The sequence below is a fragment of the Oryzias melastigma genome, linkage group LG8, assembly GCF_002922805.2.
Source record: "Oryzias melastigma strain HK-1 linkage group LG8, ASM292280v2, whole genome shotgun sequence".
Lineage (NCBI taxonomy): Eukaryota > Metazoa > Chordata > Actinopteri > Beloniformes > Adrianichthyidae > Oryzias > Oryzias melastigma.
This window is the reverse complement of record NC_050519.1, coordinates 12,334,825-12,343,981: the sequence shown is the minus strand read 5'-3', so window position 1 is coordinate 12,343,981 and position 9,157 is coordinate 12,334,825.

Genomic DNA, 9,157 nt, shown 5'->3' with positions numbered 1-9,157 from the left:
GTGGTCTCCTTAAAATGTCATGTTTCAGTTGTGGACTTGTCTACTTCTTCTTACCATTTAGCACAGAATAGAACTTTGTGGTGTTATTTTTATCTACTTGTCAGCTTTTTTACACCTGCTCCCAATAAAATGTGATGTTTTTAACCTGTTCTTGAGGCATTTTTCTAGAGGAAATATATTAGAATTTTAGAATTCATTTTAAGATTCTTTTATTTGTTTTTTATTCTTTAAACAACTGTGCACCACCGTACCTTTCTGAGCTTCTCTGTCCTTACACCCGACCCGGCGCCTCAGGTCAGCTGATCAGCTTCTCCTGGAGGTACAGAGGTCCAAGAGGAAGCTCAGAGGGGAACGAGTGCTTTCAATCTGTGCACCGGAGCCCAGTTAGCACTGAGCATTTGGCAGGCATCTTCACTGTCCATTTTTTTAAAAAAACTTCTCAAAATCCACTTTTATCGGCAGGCTTTTGACACGACATCAGAGTCTGCTCTGCTGGTGTGTTTTACTGTTTTATCTTTATTTTTTATCTGGAATTGTTTTAACATTTTTAGCTGTTGTTTTTATTGTTCTTTGAACTTTTAATATGCGGCGCCTTGTTTGACCGAGGTCATATGAACTTAAGCTTTAATAAACTAAAAAAATAAGACATTTCTGAGAATTTCTTTCATCAAAATAAGAGCATTGCTATAATTTTCTTTTCGAGTTTTTTTTATTTATTATTATTTCACTTTCAAAGTCAAAGAAATCATATTTTACTTGTTCATAAATATTGGTTTTGGTAGTAGTAGTAGTGTGGAGGTGCCAAAACTTTGAGAGGACCATTCTGAACACTTAATAAAAATGTTCCAAATCCATTATTTTTTTTTTACTCTCTATATATAGTCCCTGATTATAAAATAATAATAATAACTGAAAGTGTAAGACTGCTTATGTGAAAGTTTTGTCAGCAGCAATGGACTATTCCATTAACAGCAAGTTAGCAAACAGAGAGAAAAGAGATTTAAATTAAAACATTAGGATGATGAAAAAAGCAAAAGATAGTTTGTTGCCAAACTTCCAAAAATGCAGGAAGACAAAATAGGAAAAAGAAAAGCAGAATAAAAAAGCTCAAAAAAAGATAAAGAATGTCAAGAATGAGAAAAGAGACAGAAAAAGCAGGGAAAACACAAAGGAACAGGCAAAATAATATTTCTTTATTTTTATTTATCCACAGTGAACTGGTTTGAACCTGAGAAATTAAAGACAGAAGATCGTCATTATTTCCCTTTAGAAATGGAGTGAATAATAAATTAGCACATTCAATAAATTAAATTTTTTTCCAAATAAAAATGTGTATAAAATGCAGTTATTACAGACATCTTTTTTTAAATGATAATCACTGCCTGGAGCCCCTAAACTTTTAAGTTTGCCACTGCTTATATAAGCCCACTTCATGAAACTCTTGCTAGAGCAATGTTTGAAGACGAAAAGAAATATCATTTTTAACATTTCTGAAGTTCACTTTGACTCTCTGTGAGTCCTGCAGTGCCACCAGCGAGCTGAAATCTTCCTGCCGCGACATACTGTGACACCGTGTGGGTGCACTCCTCTGTGAGCCAAAGCACACACCTTTAGTTAGTTCTTGTGAAGAGCCGGCCAAGTATAGGTACAGAGGTTTCCTGCAACTACGAGTGGGATTCTCCTCCATTCTTGACAGTCTGCTATATTTTGAACGCTCCCACAGCCATTTAGCGAAACTACCTCTGAGCAGAGATGGAGCCCCCACACACCCATCATCGGTGTCACCAAATAGAGCTGAGCCGTCTCCCCCAGACAGCTGTCAGGGTAAACAGGAAGTGATGACTCTCTAACAAGCTGAAGATCCCGCGTGCTCTTTGTGTGAATCCGCCGACAAAGGGCTGGGACACATTCACATGTATGCATAAAAAAAAGCAAAGCTCATATCTTAGTCAGTCTAATTAAACGCTGTGTTTGATGATGAAAGCCGGGCTGTGATGAAAGGGTGTGTTCAGACGGGCAGTCCGAATGCATCAGAGCGCTGGCTCGCCCCTCCGTTCATTAGAGCACAACGGGGAAGGATTAAGAGCCTAACACCTGTGAACGCTCACTTTAATATCACTCTTTGCGTTGCACATTTAACGCAATTTTGAGTTTGACAAAACAATTCGTCTACTGTTTGATTTAAATTTAGACAGGAAACGTGTCAAAAGGGGTAAAAATCTGCTGATTCTTCCAGATTTGAGTTGCTCCTCCGTCTTTGATCGGCAGTAAAACAAAGCGCGGTCAGGTGGAGTAGAGTGCGTCTGTGTGTGAAGACTTTGTTGGGAGGCTTTCTGCATGTGAAGTGCTGATGTGCTGTTTTTATGGCGCTGCTTGATGAGGCAGAGGAACAAAGGGAACATTCAGCAGGACGAATGAGCGGAGCCATGCTTTTGGAAAACAACATTAAAAGGTGCAAACAGACAAAGCAGGGAGTTTTACCCAGTGATTGTTCCCTTCATAGTAGACAGGTGAATTGGTTTTATTATGCACAGTTTGAGATATTGTGGTGGAAAAATGTTGAATCAGAAGGAAGAGCAGACACAATTCAAGATTAACACAAGTATTTAATAACAGAACTCAGAAAAATACACGCTGTGCACGGTGGCGCGTAGGGAAGACTCCGTCAGAGTGTTCCGACGAACTGACAAGTCCTAAGCTTTTTATAGGACTGGTCAAACCTCCAAACAGTGCTGCAAATCACATGTCCTGACCCCCTTGTCTGTTAATCATCTCAGAGTCATCTGCTTTCTGCATTAGTCTTAGGATCAACTTGTTATCTGTGTCTTAACAGAACCAGCATTTATCTCGGGGTCAGCAGAAGCCTCTGCTTCCTGCCTCTGTTTCTGGATTCAAACAGAAACTACATCTATCTCAGAGTCAGCAGAAGTCTCATCCTGCATTTGTCTCGTGGTCAACGTGCTATCAATGTCTTAACATCAAACACTCCCTACGTTGGAATTCTAACGAACTGAAGGCTGTTTTAGGCATGTATTCAGAAGGATGTTTTAAAATGCCCACTAGGCTCATTCAAAGGTTACAGCTTCATTGAAAGGTTACATATAAGAATTAAATGGAATTAGAATGTAATCAAAAATATTCTCTTACAATATCTCAAGATATTGAATTGTGAAATGAGTTATTAACTCTAATGCACAGTTTATCTAAGCTCCTGCATGAAGCAAAGTTATGGAATTCTCAAGAAAAAGTAACAATTTATTGCTTCATATTTAGTTTTAAGATGTAATAAATTATCCCTTCTAAATATATTCACGTTTCTGTTAATTATCAGTGTTTTAAAAGTGTTAAACTGAGTTTCTTTCTATTAGCATTTATTAACTGAAATAACAAAACTTGGTATCATGTAAAAATCCAAATTTTAAAAATATTTTATGTCAGGAAGTTCTCCAAATAATATGTTATAGATATATTCATAAAGTCCATTCAGCCTAGATTAGGAATCCGCAACCAGTCAGTTTTTTGTTGATCAAAACCCAGAAAGAGCCAAAAAAATCAACTTACTTTTACTTTTACTACTTATTTTTATTTATGCCTATGTGATTATTAAGTCATTAAGTGAACTTTGCATTTTAAATATTAACAATAGTTAAATTATAAAAGTGTTACATTTTTCTATGAATTACAACTTGAACTTTTTTACTTTTGACAGCAGCACAAATTCCTTTCAAAATAAAGTGCACCCTGTGTCAAATAGGAACCTCCAGATTTACTAAAATTGAACATGCAAGAAACACAGTTCAATGTGACATTTACTATCATTCATCACTATAATTTTTCTTTTTTTACTAGCAAATATAAACATGACATCACTGACTTAGAATTTTTTTTTTCATCTATACATGTAAATGCAATGATGTATTTAAGGGAACTTTGACTCTGAACAAAAACTAGACACTGCTGTGCAGTGTAAATTAGAATATGTGCTTAATCTAACTAAATAACTTATTTTTTTGTTAGGATTTTACTTCAAAGCCACAATGAAGGAATTAAAGAGCCACATAATGCTACGATTAAAACCTATCAAGATTTTCTCTGTCAACAATAAGTTTCAATGAATAATGATCTGCTCTATAAGTCAAATCTGACTCCATATCAGTGGAGAAAAATCACAGTTTTGTGTTAAACCGACCTTTCCTAGAGTTTCTCACCATATCCTCCTAATGAGCTCACTTTATACCAGCCTGTATAAATTCGTGTGTGCATGCAAGCGGAGGCACATTTGCATGTTGGTATCGTGTTTGATATACTAATGTCCTTTGATGCTTAGTTTATCAGCACAAGGCCACAGAGCCCATCAGAAGAGCCATACATCAAAAGACAGATAGATGAGAGATGGATTTCCTGCCAACAGAAACATGCAAGCCATGAAAAACACACATTATCATTCCCCTTAATTAACAGGATTTAATATGCAGAATATTGAAATGTTCGCAGCTTGAGCCCAATTCCTAAACGCAGGTTTTATATCGAGAAAGGGAGGTGGCTGACAGGAAGCTGCAGGTGGAGAAAGATGGAAGGAGATGTCATCCTGCTAATTAACCCAGAGATGGATTCTCCATTTAGGTTTTTCTGCAGTCATCATGTAAAGAAACAGATGAAGCTCAAGACAGACTCACTTGTCACTATCCATCTCCCCTGATGGAAAAAAGGCCTACAGAAAGATAATGGAAGTGATGCTGCGATTACAAGATAAAGCTTCCAGGTGACAATGCTATTGGTGCAAACTCCAGAACAACTGACTTTAAATTGTCAAATAGTTTCTCCCAATTTCTCCCTTTTTTCTTTTTTTTATGTTTTTTTCTTTTGAACAAAATACTTTTTTTATTCAACTCAACAATGCCTTTTATTTTGAAATTTAGAAAAATGCTCAAAGCCAAAATACGGTTGGAAGAAATATCTTTTTTTTAAGATCTTTAAGGAAAACTGAAACACTTTTCACCTAATTTGTGAAAAAAATCATAATTTCTTTAATTGTTTTGGTAGTGTATAGATATTTAAAATAAAAACAGTTTAACCAGCTAGTGAGATTTTTATATATATATTTCTAGGGAAATTTGTTGATGAAAGTAGGTATTAATGTTAGCAGGCCTACAAAGCTTCTATGTTAATCCTCTCATACTTATTTTATTCGTAGATTAAAAAAATCCATAAGCCTAGTTATGTAACATAACTAATTTGCATCAAACATTGCATTGTGGGAAACGAAGTTCAATCGAACTTTCAGCCTGAGTATAATATGGATTTTAGATGTTTCTCAGCTGCATTATGACTCAAACTTCTAATGGACCAAAAGGTTTGGGACTCAGAAATATCTGGAGCTTTTACACAGCAGTCAAATCTTTTAACAAAAGGAACATTTTTCTGTCAGGAATGTAACACCAGGATGGAAGAAGGCTTGGCAGGTTTGAGTCGCCCTCCGGTGTGAGTACCTCCAGGTTTCTTCTCAACGATGAGCCTGTTCATTGAGGCCCACGGTGGCAGCCTGACAGTGTGGACTCTTGGCCTGAGGATTTGATTTCCTTCAATGCCACCCACTTCTACACCCACGAATGCTAAAGCGCTCACACTTAGATGGCATGTTGCTTAGCTTCACCGCTGACTTCTATTTATCTCCATGTCTGTTTTTTATTGTAATCCAAAGTTTTTTCCTCTTTTTGCACATTTCAGCAAGTCTCTCCTTCCATATTTTTCCATGTTTCACCTTCACACTATGATGGATGCATGCACAAGACCCCCCCCTTCAAACTCTCTAAATGGCTCCAACAGTGCAACATGTGCCCTTCACCCCTGTGGCTCAGACTGTTGCCTGCTCAGTGGAGGCTGAAGGCGGTGTGCGTTGGGGCGAGCCTGACAGCAGAACTTGTTTTTGGGTGGACACGTCTAATAGAGAATAACCGATGATCCCCTCGGCTAAAAACAACCCCGCGTCGCTCTTTCATAAGCCAAACCGCTGACCTTCAGCCTGCAGGAAAGAAAACATTTCATGATGTCTATCTGGCTTTGAGATCATCGTATTTTTCCCTTCATTCCTTTACTCCCTTTCACAAACAACTGCTTTGCACACGCGTGACGTCAAACATGAGCCCGTAATTTTATTAAACCGCCGAGTGATTTTCCTCCTTCATCCTCATTGCTTCCTTTATCTCCACTGACTCAATCTATCGCTGCATTTTCTCAAGCCCATTATCACCATAGCAACTGTACAGTTGTTCACTTTGTTCCCCCAGGCGCCTCTTTCCAACACACATACACACCCAATCACAGCTTGATTTTGGTCTTTTGATTTAATTGTACTTGCAGTGTTTGTGCTTTGAAAAGATTGGATGTCTGAGGATTCACTGAGATATTATCCACTGTTTATCCACACATCTGCTTTGCCCTGTATGAAAACGTTGTTAGAAAAATCAAACAATGATTAAAACTGGAAATAAGGTGGAATTTTGGTCCATGTGCCTTTTAACAGCAAATACAAACAAATGAAAAAATCAAAGAAAAGTTCGATTTTTTTGTTGTTTTAGGTTTTAAAACAATCTACTAGATTTTTGTTTTAACCCTGAATTATATCAGTAATATTTGTCTTTGTGACATAAACATAAAGAAATGTTACAAATTACAAAAATATGTATTTTCATTGCTTGAAACCAGAAGTACTTACTTATTTCATTATTTTTTTATCTGTATAATCATGTCTGAGACTGTCCAAAAATTCCCACCCTAATCCCTAACTACTAAAAATAACTATATAGTGTAGGACTATATCCTAATTCAGACACCCTGCTCACTATTTTTTTTTTTAATGGCAGATACAACATGACTGATTTCATAAAGTAAAAATCAAATCGATATGAACATTTTACTGTCTTTTTATGACTCCACCGTGCTCTGATGATGAAAAAAAATAGTTTTATTTAAAAAGAAAATCAAATTTAAAAACACAGTTTTTTTGCAAAAAAAAGTCTATATTCACTAATGTAGTTAGCATCAATGTATGATGGTTTTTTTGCAAGGACTTCTGGGAAATTTCTTTGGGACTTGATTTTGGAATTTTAAATCTGGACTGTATTACAAAGTGATGAAAGCACTATATAATGAGAATGAAGGAATTTGGACATTAATTGTTCCAAAGCTATTGCGATGATCCATCTTAACCCTAACCACTGCTTTTTTTAGGTTCAGGTTGGTTTCCACGGTTACAAGCAAAATCTTAAGGCTAAAAAAATTCTAATTATCAGTTGTTTATTTCATGAAGATGTGTGGAAGATATTATTTTTAACAATAAAATTTTTATTCTTATTTTTCCTGTCCTTATTAACAGAGCTATCAAAGGGGACTGCATGATAAGGAGGTTTTAACTCATATTTATTTTATATATTCGAGTATGTTTCTTTGTTTTCTGAGCCTTTCAGCTCTGTGCTCTGTATTGATTCAGTTACTTGTCACACCTGCTTACTGTTTGCAATCACCACACCTGCGTCTCGTTTGTTGATTATTCCTCTCAGTGGATACAGTTTCAAGATGTCTCTCGCTCTCAGACAGTCTTATCACATTTACTTGTCTGGTTTTAATTTGCGTTTAATTTAGCTCTTTGTTGATTCAATTCCTCTGTCTCACTAAAGTTAGTTCTCTAGTTTTCCAAAAGTCTTCCATTCCCACACCTATAAGCTCCTAAGTCATGTAATGAAGATTGATTGTAAATAGGATTCAAAATAAAAAATATCTACAGAGATTAAATATCTGCATACTTGACAAGACATCTGTCATTCTAACCATATTAGACAAGACTGAACGTCTCAATCTGTGACTGCAGCTGATTTATCCTCTCGTTTCTGTTCTGTTGAAGATATATATGCTGTTGAATCATTCTGTCCTGGAGGAAGAACATTTGGAAGGAGCCATCAAAGCCACATATTAGTCTGCGGAGTGGTTTTAAGGCAGCTATGAAGTCACGTCTCTTTATCGAGACATGAATTACATCAGTCTTGCTCTTTTAATAGTAACAATTTTTAGCAATTAGATATTACTAGATAATGATACATTGTCATCGATGGGGATGATGGTGCTGTCAGTCCCTGGATGTAATTAACATGACTGACGTTTGACTCATTGTCATCGACTTCTTCCCCTTCCTTCTGCATGATGTGGCCCTCGTTACGCTCCGAGGAGTCATCATCTCGCCTCACTTCCCTCCTGATTCTCCGGCAGCAGCTCCGTTCTACAGTGTGGAGGATTGTCTGCCGTCGTCTTTGCCACACAGCTTGAACTCCAGCGTCAAGCTGTTGGAACTCTTAGAAGCTTTTCTTTCATGACATTTGCTGGCATATGCATGTTAAAAGAATAAGATTATAGTTTATTATGCCTTCATCTTTAGTCCAAGTGAACAAGGGAAAAATGTCATTCTTTCACTTAGTGGAACAGCTAAAAAATGTATACAAAATAAGATACAGTACTTATATCGCCTAAGCAAAATAACTTATTGTAATGTTAGTTTTAGTGGTTTAAAAAAATAATTATAATAATAAGAATCCCGTTCTAAAAATAACGTTATTGGAAAATTCAACAAGTTTCCTGTTACAATTACCTGCTTTCTTATTAAAATAGAACATTGTCGTTACAAATAAATAAATCTTCCATATCCATTCATAGTTTGTGTGTGTCTTTGTCTTAAGCGTAATAAGATTTTTTGTCTGAGAAAGTGTAGACAAAGTGTTCTTTGATGACTTTGAGTGATTAACAGGCTGTAAGGAGGGTCAATGCTTGTATAGTTTGGTTAGTTTGACTAAAACTTTAACTAGTTATCTGAATTTTTCTGATCATCTTTTCCAAGCAGTCTTTTATTTTATAGAATTTTTAACCATAAAATAGTTCCTGCAGAGTCTATGAGTTGTTGCCGTGTGTCAACCCCGCCCCACTTCCCATCATCCATCTGTTTACACACTGTCTCGCTAGTTTATAGTCCCTCACACCCCCAACCTAGCATAACAATGGCGATCAATATTGGAGCGACCCAGCTGTACAGTTTTGAGCCAATTCATATGAGGAAAACGTACTTGACTTTATTTGTCTGCAAGTGGATGCATCAGAATGGAGCAACACCTTG